The following is a 14349-nucleotide window of genomic DNA, read 5'->3' as shown; positions in this document are numbered from 1 at the left end:
TTGTTTAGACTCCCTCAAGCCCTTCTTGGTTGACTTTGTTCTCTTGTACTCTCAGAATCAGGCACAACATTGTCAGTCTCTCTCAAGATTCAAAGCTGTATGCTATTTCTAAAATGACAGTTTCATTTGTTTAATTTAGAAAAACATGTAAAATAATTTGGGGGAGTAAATTATTCTTCAGATAATTTCAAATTCTTCTCTTCATTAACGGATCATCTTTGTAACTGTCGGTTACTCATTCAGTTGGATTATCGGTTACGTAAAACTACGTAACAAATGTGAGCTCTTCAGTTTTAGAGACGAGAGAGTCTGCTTGGGCCGCCATAACAGAGTGCCACAGACTGAGTGGCTCCAACAACAGGTAATTATTTTCTCACAATTCTAGGGTCCAAAGTCCATGATCAGGGTGCAGGCAAATTCTGTTTCTGGTGAGGTCTCCCTTCCTGGCTTGTAGACAGCCACCTCCTTGCTGTGTGCTCCCATGGCCTTTTCTCTGTGTGTATGCGGGGAGAGGGAGCTCTGGTGTCTCTTCTGTTCTTGACACCAGTTCTATTGGAGAACATTCCCACTCTATTACCTTACTTAACCTTTATAGAGTTGTCCCTTGAACAATGCCAGTGTTAGGAGCAACCCTTTTGCACAGTGGAAAATCTGTGTGTAACTTTGGACTCCACAAAAACTTGCTTACTAACAGACTACTGTTGACCAGAAGCTTTACCTATAACATAAAGTCAATTTACACATATTACACATAACATGTGTAACATTTGTAACACATACATAGAACACTATGTATTCTATACTCTGTTTGCATAATAAAGTAAGCTAGAGAAAGGAAAGTGTTATTAAGAAAATCATTAGGAAGAGAAAATAAATTTTCAGTGCTGTACTGTATTTATCCAAAAAAAAAAAATCCGTGTATATGACGTGGGCGTATACACAATATACTTGGGCGTATACACAATATGGGTTCAAACCCATGTTGTTCAGGGGTCAGCTGTACTTAAGATTTTGGTAAACTGAAAGAAGAGATTGTGTATTTGAAATAATGCCAGCAGACATCAAGGAGTCCCAAATCTCTTATATGTACCTGTTTATTGCCCTGCCTCCCTCACTCCCTTCTTTATCCCTTTTTTCCTTCCTCCTCCTTTCCCTTCTTTCCTCTGATAGCAGCTTATAAGTCAGGTAATGGTTGCTGGGATTTCTCAAATAGTAGTAGTCTAAATACAGTTCATGACCATCTGTGTAGTTCTTCTTTCTACGTTACAGTAGCATACTTTTCCTAGTAGGTAAGTCAGTTGGTGGATGTTTGGGATTAGAGACAGGTAAATAGTGTACTTACTTGCTGGATATTGATGTAAGCTCACCCTAGCTTTCTTGGTTTTATCTTTGAATTTTGTGGAAGTGTTGAATAATTTCAGTTTTGTCAGTTAATAATTTCAGTTTCTGATGATTTGATGTCTGTCTAAAACAAAATGTAATCAAAAGGAAGCAAACTTTGGAGACTTTAAACATCTTGGGTGAAAATAATTTTAAATTGATTTGTAAAATTTATCACCTCACCTTGTGTGTTTACAGACTAATGTATAAGCTGTTAAGCAGTGATCTAATTTTGTGGATGTTAGTTAAATTGGTTGAAGGGTATTTTAACCCTTAGTTACTTTTGATTTTGGTTTCACTGTAAAACTACTTATAAGAATGACTGAAACTCAAAAGCTTTGTATATAATAAATTTTAACAATGTATTTCTTCTGAGCAGTAGAATCAGTCTACTGATTATGATATTTACTAGTAAAGGACAGTATAAATAAATTCAGGCATGACTTCATTCCATGCATTAATACTTCTCTGAAAAGGGGGATAAATTAAGTATTTTTATACTGACACTGTTATCCCCTTTGATCTGTTACAGAAAAGTGCATTTCCCCAGGAAAATAAATGGGTTTAATGGTGCCAAATTTCTTATAAGATAGCTCTCAGAATTTCTGTGCATTTTAGTCTAAAATATACACTGCATTTACTGGATATTCTGTACCTACACGTGTAAGTATAAATAGTAAGTATGTTTGAGTATATGCATGTAGTTTCTTCATAAACCTTCTTTAGAAAGGTAAAGGACTTAATTTTACACTAGGGAGTCTATTTTGTTCATGGCTGCATCCCCCAAACCTGGAAACAGTGTCTGGCACATGGAAATTGCTTAGTAAACGTTTGGTAAACTAGTATTACCAGAGTTCATGTTTCGTTGATCTTGTACGCCATTGAACTTGCTGTTAATAAGCATCCTACGGTCTACATGCGGATAATTATTTTCCCATCTGAATTGTGGGAGAGAAGCCGTTCTTCAAAAATGAAAGTCTCCGTGCTTTTAAGTTGGTAGTTAGTCCTACCACCAATGAGTGTTAGAGGGCCGAAGAACTTAAAATGAGTAGCAAAAAATTTCTGGGTGCCTGTTGACTCATTTATAGTGTGCATTGAGTCAGTGCAAGGGTTTAAGACCTTGGCCAAGTACTTCTCTAATAGTCAGTCAGTGGCCCTATGAGTGGAATGCATGTGACTCTCCTGGGGTTTCAGGTAGGCAGATTGGTTCAGCCAGGCTTGAGATGCTGTACATACCTGGATTCAGTTAATACGTACCAAAAGGTAGGCTAAAGTCCACGTTTGGTGTTTTATTCTTGCGGGGTGGGGGTGGTGGGGGTAATTTTAGGGCATTTCTGTCTTTGAATTAATCTGTGAAGATGATGGATAAGAATATTGTGTTTTGGTTTTATTTAGACTTTCACCACTTAGTTTGGTTAGCAATTGTTCTGCTTCTGCCTTGCTTATATTACTGTTCCTAAGGAGCAGTTGAATTCTGTAACTGTTTCAGTGTTCCTTCACATTTACTGTAAGACCATTTATTACCAAGTGTCTCTCCATGGCAGGAGTGTTCCACTTCAGGTGATGTTTTAAGGCACTGAACATTACCATTAGGCTCTTAGAGAACACAAGTTTCTTGAGAGAGCCAGCCAGACGGGGAGGAACTGGCTTCTGAACAAAGCTTAAATAATAAAAAGCTACCATTTGTCTGATGAGCACTGTCCTAAACATTCTCAGTGGTGCTGCACTAATTCCAATGAAGAAGAATTGCCAGGTCAGAGACACGGAGACCTGCAAAACGTGAGGCGTGTCCACGTGCAGAGTGGTGTATGCCCTGCGATCTCTCCCGGCACCGCCTGGTCAGACACATACACGAAACTGAACCGTGCCCTTCCCGTAGCTGTGAATACCTACTGTGTTTTTGGCATTGTTAACAGAGTTAGCTACCAGGTCTTCATAGTAGGTACATGATATAATATAAAAGAGACGACAGTGAAGTTTGAAATCAGTAGCTGCAATCTTGTGAAATACCAAAGCTCTTGGCAAAGCAGTGGTTTTTGTCCTGCTGTTTGATGAAGCAGATGGCCCATCTTTCAATTCATTTGATAATGTGAACACTTACAGGGATGACAGTTTTCAGGTTTGCAAGTTTTGTTGTTTCTGTGAAAGTGATGGGTTTTGCCGTTCTTTATCATTCACTGAGAGGTTTCACTTCTTGGAGAACGTAAGATAAATCTCTCTAATAAGGCTATTCTAATATATCTTGTTGATGGGAAAGGTGTCCCAGTTTTGTCTCTCTTTATGAGTTTTAATCATCACAGTCATAGAATTTTTGCTGGATTATCTCTATTGTAATAAAATTTTTACACATTAATGTTTATAATGGGCCTGGGAGAAAGTGCTCTAGAAGTTTTACTTCATAGTGCTTATAGACATTCTGCTTCTTGCCTCTAGATTGTTAACTGCGTAACTGCTCACTGTTGCTTCCTAAAGGTTTTCTTGTAGAAGACAGATTTAAATGTGTCACTTTTGTTTGAGCTGTAGCTAGATCTCTTAGAAATGTGGGCTGTGGACTCAAATGGATTCAAGACTAAATCTGACTCAGCTTTTATTGTGATTGTGATGGGGGAAAGGTACCTAGACTCAAATGTGAAATGGTGTGAACACTGGTCATTGAAGGTTGTCGTGAGGATTGAAAGTGCTGGAGGGTACAGTGCCAGTCTAGCACTTGGCAGGCAGCGTGAAAAAAATGTGCTTGTTCTCAAAAAGGACAGTAAGTCAGAAGTGGAATTTGACTTTTTTGTTTCTTAACTGTTCCTTGAAATTGAATTTCAGGCATTTTTTTGTCTCCATTCACAACAAGGGAAATATCCAGCTTCAACGTTCACATCTTTATTATATTGGAAGTCTTTATTGAATACAGGATGGACCTGCTTTAAATCGTTAGGAAAGAATAATGTTTGCTCTTTATACTGTTAGATACTTTAAAATATTTTCTACACAATCATATGTGATAGAAAGTTTGATTTTTATACTTCCCCCAATTAATTTTGCAGTTTTATTAAAGCCCAATCAAAGCTCAAACTTATGAAAATATTAAGAGATAAGTCCTCTATCATTCAGTGGATTATAGTTATTTTAGGACTATTACTTTATACCCTTGGTATTAACAAAATTATTACCTCAAACAAATAAATTATGTAAGCGTAACAGTAAATTTTTATAATTTACATAATTTTCTTCCAAGACTGTAATTATCTTAACAAAACAAGGAAATGTATTATGAATTCTTAATGACTTTTAAAGTATGACAGCCATATTCATAAATTGATTATCTTAACCTGATAGCTATAAAAAACTTCAAAAATTTTAGTTAAATAGTCATGAGCTGACTCTGCTTGTTTATTCATAAATTAGAAAAGCAAAATTTCCCTTCATTTTATAGGTCACTGGCTTAGCATTTCACAATTCATTGATCCAAGAGAAGATACTTTTCTACACCTGCAGAAAATGCTAACTCTGTGAAAGTACTTACTTTCTGATTTTCGTTCAGATGGGCATGAACTAATACAACCTGGTCTTTTATCTAATATCAGTAGGTATATTAATTTCGAATATATCCAAAATTAACATATATATTAACTTTGATTATCTCTGTGATTACTATATCTAAACTTGTTTTGAGGATAATCATCTGTGCAAATACCTTGATTCTTTCTAAAAGGTGCTCTATCAGTTAGCATGTATATGTTAGGTGTTTGTTGTCTTTTTATAGCAATTTTGCCTTTTCTAGTTGAATATGTGTACGTTCTAACCATAACAACCATGGATCTTACAGACTTACATACTTTTAAAATTATTAGTGTATATTGAAATTCTGGACCTTTCTAGCCCACCTATGAGAGTATTTGCACTCTTTCTTCAGCTCTGTTCTATGTTCTATCACTGCCTTCAGTGATTTTACTGGAAAAATGTTTAGTTTAAAGATAAAGTAATATATTTTCCGTTCCTTTGTTTGTTTAATAAATTTTTACTGGAACTACCATGTGAAGTCCACGTGTTAGGCAATGTCAGAGTCACAATATGATAATAGAAGGGAACTCTAAGCAGGAAAGTGGGACAGACTTCATTTAGACTTGAGGAACGTTTTAAATCCCAGGTAGGAATACCAAGGAAAACTACCCAAAGGGAAGAATACGAAAGTCTGGAGAAAGTGAATAGACCCCTTTTGCCAGTTGGATGGCATGTATATAAAGGTAAAATGGGAAACCTAGAAAGGCCGGATATAAGAGGGCCTTGAATGTCAGAGTGAGTTTACTTATTTTCTCCTTAAAGGCAAATGAACCACTGAAAGATTTTGAGCAGATGATACAAGAGGGATGGATTGGAGGGGAAAAGAGGAGGTAGACATTGGAAAGATTGGTTTAAGGGACTTAACCAAATCTTAGGTAAGAAAAAGTTGTTGTTCTGGGTGGAACCCATGTGAGAGAGAAGATGTAAATGGGACGGCCATGAGAGACATGATGAAGGTTATACCCTGTCTGGATGTAGTTTAAAATATTTTAGATTGACATGTTCAACTCTTAAAATCAAATAAGTCTTTTTTCCAGTTTTCAGGGCAAAAATTGATACTCAGTTTTAAGGATTCCTCCGATGAAGATGTTCTCAAACACTTGATACCTACTACTGTTCAGCTTGTGTATGTGTGTCTGCGTGTATTTAGTGATTGTAAACTTAGCCTTCACTGTGTTTCTCAAAGAATACACATCCTGTCCTGTCACTTGAACCAAATTACTAATCTATAGGATTTGGCAACAGCCTGACCTTGTGCTGGGACTGTAGAGGGGTCATAAGAGGGAAGGAAGAAGTGGGGGTGTTGAAAAGGAAGCCAAAGATAGGTTTTTAGTTTAAGCATGGGTGTTAGATAGTTCTGCTACCAGCAGTAGAGAGAGAGTAGTAGACACTGATTTTGGGGTGGGGGACGTAAAGTTTAGGATGGATTGGATTTGAAATGCAGAGAGGATATCCACGTGATTATGTATAGGATGTAGTTACAGATTGATAAGGGTTTGGGAAAGATTCAGGCTAAAGATAAATAGAGCTTAAGAGAAAGAGGTAGAGCTGAAACTGAATATTGGTGAAAGTAGAAAATACGGCTAAGACAGAACTTTGGAAAACACCTACATATTCTTTGTTTAGAGAAATCTGAAGGAAAGAAAAACAATCAGATCGGGGGGGGGGGAGCAATAGAATACAGTACCAAAGAAGATGGGGAAGAATTTTCAACAGAAATGTTGAAAAACATAGAGACGTCTAAATGTCCCCAAACAGTGTTTGGGTTAGGTGATTCGGGGGTCCTTTAAAGAAAACATTTTTTGTAGAGTGATCAAGGCAGAAACCACTTTGTATAGTGTTTGCAGTATTCTCTGTTTTATTGCCACATTCTTGATTTTCTTTTTAGCTGCAACTATGTTAGGCCACTGTTTTCATGGAGTAATCTATAATGACTTACAAAATCCACTCCCTGGGAGCATAGAACTCATCTTGTATAAATGTAGTTTTAATATTCTTTTTTAAAAATATGTTATCTCAGACTGTTTCAAATCAAAACTTATCCAGGTGCTAATACCATTTTCTCAAATGCACTGAAATGACTTTCTTTAAAATATCATCAGCAAACTACTTTGTAAATGCCTCTCCCTTAGGACTTATATTATAATTGACATTACAGAGGGATGAGTAATGAATTCCCTGTCATTGCCAGCTCTTCTTTTACACTAAGTACAGTGATGCTTTATATGAGGCCTACTGGTTTAATAAAGATCCTGTCGAAAACGCTTCGGTGTAGTAGGCCACCCACATATGAAATTTTTAGAGTAGAATCCAGTACGTGGTGACTTTTGTTTCCATCTGCAGAAAATGGTTTTAAGGGGATACAAGACCCACCCTAAGTAGTAGTAATGATTATAATGTTTTAAACTGCACTTGTCGTTATTTGCATTTTTCTCTCTGTTGTGTACATGTGTGTGAGAGTGTATTTTTTCTCATCTTCACAGTGACTCTTAGATGTGTAGGTATCATTATTCCCATTTCATACATGAAGGAACTGAGGCTCAAAATATTGAAATAAATTGTCCGAGCTTTTTGGCTAATTAAAAACAGAACCAGGATTCTGATCAGCTTTTTCTGACTTTCAAGACCGTGTTCTCTGCATGGCCCATACAGTTTTATGAATTATTTGAAAGTTGCATTTTAACACTCTTGATGGCAAGTACTCACTCTGGTTTGGGAGCTCAACACCTCATTATTTTCCTTTTTTTTCCCCTACAACTAGGGAAGTAGAGATCACTTTGATTTGCTTAAACATGTTGCCATTTGCCATTGTTGGTTGTCAGATACTTTTCTGGGAATTTAGTACTGTTACATGCATAGTTAATCTTCACATCAGCTCTATGAAAGGTAGATATGTTTCCCCTCAACATTTTGTTATGAACCTTTCAAACATCATTGTACACTCGTGTACTCACCACCTAGATTTGACCATTAACATTTTCGTTATTTTATTACATATCTGTAACCTAGCCATCACCAGTTCAATTTATTTTTGACTCACTTGCAAGTAAATTAAAGACATTACTATCCCTCTCGTAAATACTTCAGGATGCCTATTATTGACTGTAGTTCACTATTTGTGTACAACTTCTTAAAAAAAATTTATTTGTGAGAGAGCGAGAGAGAGAGAGAGAGAGAGAGAGCACAAGCGGTGAGGGGGGGGAAGCAGAGGGAAAGGGAGAAGCAGGCTCCCAGTGGAGCAGGGAGCCCACTTCTCCTTCTCCCACTCCCCTGCTTGTGTTCCCTCTTTCGCTGCCTGTCTCTCTCTGTCAAATAAATAAATAAAATCTTAAAAAAAAAAAAAAAGAAACTTAAATTCAGTGAAATGCACAAATCTTAAATATACATTCTCTTGAGTTTGATAAATGCATACACATGTGTAACCCCAAATACCTATCAAGATATAAAACATTACTATTGGTAGGTGTCTCTTTTATTCACATTTTGTAGGTGAGGAAACTGAAGCACAGAGAAGGTATTGATCTGCCTAAGGTCACACTGCCAATAACTTACAGAGCTAGAATTCAAACTCTTGTAGTCTGGCTGCAGGGTTTGCGCTCCTAACCGCACCACCATACTGTCCGTGGATTAGCTTCACATATTCAGGTATTGTTTTACATTTCATGTATGTAGATTGTAATGTTTATATTTTACATAGGTGTATAGACACAGAAGTAGTATGTTGGGATTAGAGTAGAAATGCTGTTGTAGAAATGCATCAGTTCTCTGCATGAAGGTTATGGCAGTTGAAGTGGGAAACTGACTCCCTTCATTGAAATACTAGGGTGCATCTCTGTATGGTAACTCTTGTCTTACCTGGATCCTTAATTAATTTTTCCATGTATAAAGTCACAGTTAATTTCCTAATGACAACACTGAGGTTCAGGAAAATCCTAAAGTGCCACTTGAATAATTAAGGGTAAATGATGTTCAGTATAGTTTTGTATTAATCATATTTTTGCTCTATTAGTAGAAAATTGTTCATCTGTATGTGGTATATATAATATCACTCACCTTGATATCTCAGTCCCCAAAATAATGGAATTAACCAATTTAGGATTTATATCTATGAAATTTGTGAAGTTTTCAACATGAATGGAATTCTTTGACCTTTCCAAATAAATTGCATAAAAATATGAATAAGGACTGGAATAGATTATATTAACTTTTTTTTGTAATACTTAGGTTTAGCATCCTTATGGAAATAAATTGTATCTCTTTCCTGCGTTGTGTTCGCATCCATAAGCTGTATCTGAAAAGTTGACTAGTACTTTGTTCACTATCCAAATGATGAAAAAGCAGCCATTATGTGTATTAAAATTCTTAAGTATTGCCCAAAAGGCAATTTAAATAAATAAAAGCATGTAGTTAACAAAACCTAGCCAGTCACTAGAGGGCAGAGCAGTGCTATACTTTAGGTTTTATTTGAAAATTTCTGGTTTAAAAATTGCTGAACATAGAAAAATATACCAGTGCACAATTAAATAGAAATTTCTTTGTATTTTTATTATCTTGTCTTGCTGTGAAATCCAATAACAGGCTTACCCTTGTATCAAAGGAGATTTTCTGGCAATTACATTGCTTTCAAAAGGGCATGATTATTTAGAAGAGTATAAGTATCCCTCAAGAGAAAACATCAAGGCTTAGAAAGAGTGATGCATTAAATCACTTCTATGATACCCTGAAGTCGGATTGCATGCAGTATACACTTTAGGTGAGACGTTACGACAGACTAAGTTCGAGACAGGCTTACTAGTATTTCAATCTAAGAATTCATTGAAATGTGGAGCATTTTAAAAAATCTTTTAGCTGGGGGCGCCTGGGTGGCACAGCGGTTAAGCGTCTGCCTTCGGCTCAGGGCGTGATCCCGGCGCTATGGGATCGAGCCCCACATCAGGCTCTTCCACTATGAGCCTGCTTCTTCCTCTCCCACTCCCCCTGCTTGTGTTCCCTCTCTCGCTGGCTGTCTCTATCTCTGTCGAATAAATAAATAAAATCTTTAAAAAAAAAAAAAAATCTTTTAGCTGAAATGTGTTGAATCATTAAGACTTTGAAATTACCAAATTGTAAAAGCAGCGAACTAACTCTGGCTTCTTTTTTAAATGTTAAAATTCTGTCAAGTCACATTCACTTAATTTCATTTCTGTTTGAAATTTCTTACTGTTCTGGTATATTTTCATTATGACTTATTTTTTTCTGATAGATTTTTAAAATAAAGGAAGCTGTGAGGTAGTTTCCTAGTGAGTAACCTGAGTAGTTCAGTATCTCAAAAGACAGAAAATTTTACTTTGAATGTGTAGTTTGGATTTACATGATTTATGTAGGATTCATGTCTAACGGAGAACATGAGACGTCAGAAAAAGCGCTGGAGTTTGGAATCAGAAGATTCAGGGCCCCAGTTATCATGTTTTTGCTTTACAACCTTGAGCAAGTCACACTACCCCTCTGAAGTAACCATTTTATAAATTGGAAAATTGGGGGAAAGTTTTGTTTGTTTGTTTTTTAATTTACAACTGAGATGTTTTGAGGATTGTGTTTGTGTCTATGTGTGTGTATCTCCAAAAATAAGACTGTAAAGACAAATTTTAGTAGTTGATTTAAGCTCAGAAAAACCTTAGAAATAACTTTGAAATGGATATTATGTCATAAATGTAGTAACACGGGGGCATCTGTTATACGATAAATGTAGTTTCCAATCCAAAGTGAGATTGCCCACCTCTTCCCTGTCTCTTGAGTGTCTCTGGCTGCTTAATCTCTCTGTAACTCTTGACTCTTTCGCTCCTCTTACACTTTACTCTCTGTTTATTTCCATGTTTCCTCTCTCTGTGTTTCTCCTGACTGTCTTTGGTCTCTCTCTGTGTTTTTCTTGTCCCAGGCACCCTCAGGAAGACCCCAAGCCTCTAGCGGTACCTGGTATCATCTCCAGCATGTTTATAGATGTGGAGGATCCCCTGGGATATTGAGAAATACCAGAGGCGCATTGTTCTCCTGTAGTAAGTCCATCAGCATTTACTAAGTGACTACTGTTAACAGAGCACAGTTGGTGATGCCTTGGGCAAAGAAGAATGAGTCAGGGCACAGCTCAGAAGAAATAAATTTGTAACCTCTTCTCAGTAGAGGTTCTTGTAGGCTAGACATGCATGCAAATGAAAACAACAAAAGGAAAAGCTGACAAATAATTATATAGATGTGTTGTATGGGTGCTGCAGAGGCCCGGAGTTAAGGGAGTAGAGAACACCAGGTGGTATTTATCAGGTTTCCTGCATGAGTTTAAAATTTGGTTTTGAAGTATGGTTGGAAGAAAGATGAGGAAAGAGAGGGTGGAAGTGAGTAATTCCTGTGGGGCTTGGCCAGCATGTTGGCTTGCCTGTGAGGGAATCCCTGATGGGAGGGTAGTGAGATAAGAGCCAAAGTTTCAGCCTACCAACACTGAACTTTCCTTCAGCTCCCAGTCTTAGAGAAATTAAGGTTACGAAAGGAAGTACAGCCACGTTGAGACTTTCCGTAAACATACGTGGTATCTGTTGCCAGTTTTAGAATTTATGGAGTTGAAGGGTAAATTGTGACCATGAAATAATGGAGAGGTTCCTGTGCCATAAAATTTGGACATGCTGTTGGGATATGATCTAGGGACGCGTTGTAAACATGAAGATGAGTTAAAATAGTAAACCAGTGTAACAGGTTTGTTGTTTTTGTGTTAGAAATTTATTTTTGCCCTATATTTTAGATAGTCCTACCTATAGACACACTATGGTTTTCAGAGTTGGGAACCTCGGCTAGCTGTGTCACGTTGGGTCGTTCTCAGAACACTGAATCTCCATTTCCTCAGATGAAAACAGGATGGAAACATTGACCTCAGAATAGTTAACCTGAATTAAATAATCTTTTAAATTCTTGTGCAAGACAGGTACTGCTTATTACTTGCAGACACTTAAACATTTTTAAAGTAGTTTGTAAAATACAGTGTAATTTCTGAGAGCTTTTTAAAAATAGAAGCAACCCCATAGTATTCAGAAAATGCTATATATACAGAGAATGTTTATAACGTGGGGATAAGATACAAAGAATAATATTAACAGGAATAACTGAGTACCTACTACTGACTTAGGAGACAGAGCTGTCCCTGGTCCCATTCCCTTGCCTCTCTCGAACATGCCCTGCCCTGCCCCCTGCCCAGTCCTAGATGTTGAATTTATTACTTCCTTGATTTTCTTTATCATTTCTTTCACATATTTATGTATCCCCTACATTGTTTTTGTTTGTGAATTTTAAACAAGTGATATAATACTCCTTTTTTACGCGCCATCTCATTTTTGCAGCCCAGCATCGTGTTAGAGAGTCATCCTTGCTTGTTATTGTCATTCACGTACGATCACAGTTGTACTTCATTGTCTGAAAGTACTACAGTTTATCCACTTTATTTTGATGGCCATTTTAGATTGTTTCCAGATTTTGTGTTATTAGAGATAAAGCTGAGAGGGAAAATTCTTGGGAATCCTGTTTGTGCCGCTTGCTGTACATATTATTTCTGTAGGATATGTGTTGAGGAGTGCAGCTGCTGGGTCACAGGGTATGCCCAGCCTCCGAACTCTACGCGAGAATGGTAAACGGATTTCCATGGAACTTGTTACATTCTATACTCCCTCTAGTCCGATGTGTTTTCCTACAGTTCTTTAAAATGCCTAGATTTTTGTTGAAAGAATTCTGTAAGTTGCCAAATAACACCATCTTCACAATAAACCCTGATGAGCTATTTTTTTAAATTAGTTTTATCCTTTGCAGCAGCTGCTTTTCTTTGTCACAGTTTTCCAATTGTCACTTGTACCTTTTCTCAGACTCACTGAAGTCAGACATCCTGAAATAGCCGGGTGTGTTTGCTAGCTAAGTTGTTTCTCCCAAGAAAACCACATCATAATAATGTGATGTTCTCTTATGTTAAATGAAAATTGTTAGCTGTTCCTGACTTCTAAAGACAGTTTGGGCAGAGAAATGTACACATCTTTTACTGATTTCTGTTTTCCTTAATTCGCGTTGAGAGAGAGAAAGAGTGACCCTCAGAGGGCCATTTGCAAGCTGCAGTGACTTCACCTGGCTTTTGTTCTGCACTGCGGAAGACCCCAAAGCTCTGGTAAATGACTCCGCTTGTATTTGCCACTCTCCCGTTTTCTGACCTTCGCCCACTTCTGTTTTTCTCAGCCAGTGATTCTTTTATATGGGATTACACTTCTCCATCCATTCCAGTTTCCGTATCACAGTTCTTCCATCCTGATATTCTCTACTTGGTGGCCCATAATGTTAGTTGATTGATCTCAGTATTTCGCCTATCTCCACTCTGGTTTTTTTGAAAAATGGGAGTAGTAGACCAGTGATTCCTTTCGATTCCAGCATTTTGTATTCTGTCTTCAGTTGAAATGAAAATTCGTTTCTCTCTGGATGTCTAGGCACCGCTACCAAAGCCCAAACCCATCTACCTCACTGGGCTTGAGGCCCATGACTGTGTCACAACAACCTGTCAGTCATTGTCTCCCATAACCACAGCAGGTGGGGCATACATCAAATTTTCCCTTCCTCTCTTTGTTATTTAGGGTTGATTTGTTCTAGAGAAAGAATAGATTTATCATTCTTTGTAAAAGTGTATTGAATACCTTTGGCTTCCCAATTTCATTCACCAGGCTGCCCGGGCATTGTTCAGTGTTAAAACCTTGAGTTGTGCCCCCTTGTTCCTCCTCTTCCTCCTCCAGCCCCACAGCTGTGTCCAGGGCACTTTGTCCTCCCGTTTGTTTTTTACTGTACAACTTAACCCCATGTCTTTTCTCCTAGTCCAGTTACCATATTTGAGTCGCTGTTGATTTTTACTGTTGGGCCTTCCCTTAGAGTCAGTGGGTCTGTATTCATCTGGTGCTAGAGGAAGCAAGTTGCCCATTCTTTCTCCTGTAGTTTCTCTGCTAGGGACTCTCAACTCCAGGTGAATGGCAAGTGAGGGCCTGAACTCATTCCCTTCCTTCTTTTACTCCATCTTCTCAAAGCTATTGCAGGGACTCTGTGTTACTTGTCCAGATTTCATTTTTTTTTAAAGATTTTATTTATTTTTTAGAGAGAGCGAGAGCGAGCGAGCATGAGCAGGGGAGAGGGGCAGAGGGAGAAGCAGGCTCCCCGCTCAGAAGGGAAGCCCAACATGGGGCTTGATCCCAGAACCCCGGGATCATGACCTGAGCTGAAGGCAGATGCTTAACCGACTGAGCCACACCGGCACCCCTAGATTTCATTTTGTGACTGCCTCTGAACTCTGTGGATCAAAGGCAAAAGATACCAGAGAGCAGACCACATGGAGCAGGGGGCACAAACTCTGTCTTAACTTTCTATAAATTGTAGTCACTC

The 14349-nt window shown here is 37.8% G+C and overlaps 1 protein-coding gene across 15 annotated transcripts in view; it reads left to right on the top strand.

Annotated features, from left to right (window-relative positions):
• The window catches only part of BBX (BBX high mobility group box domain containing), a 263913-nt gene that overhangs the window by 111652 nt on the left and 137912 nt on the right, over positions 1–14349 (top strand). For 2 of the 15 annotated variants that reach the window (XM_045785267.2, XM_087861644.1), the window contains one exon: positions 10847–10964. The exons of the other annotated variants lie outside the window; for them this stretch is intronic. The gene's annotated coding sequence lies outside the window, so the exon portion shown is untranslated. The remainder of the gene's footprint in view (positions 1–10846; positions 10965–14349) is intronic. 15 annotated transcript variants of the gene reach the window in all.

Source organism: Ursus americanus, chromosome 4, assembly GCF_024610735.1.
Source record: "Ursus americanus isolate L20-20 chromosome 4, mUrsAme1.1.p, whole genome shotgun sequence".
Classification (NCBI taxonomy): domain Eukaryota; kingdom Metazoa; phylum Chordata; class Mammalia; order Carnivora; family Ursidae; genus Ursus; species Ursus americanus.
This window is presented reverse-complemented; position numbering and strand designations above follow the sequence as displayed.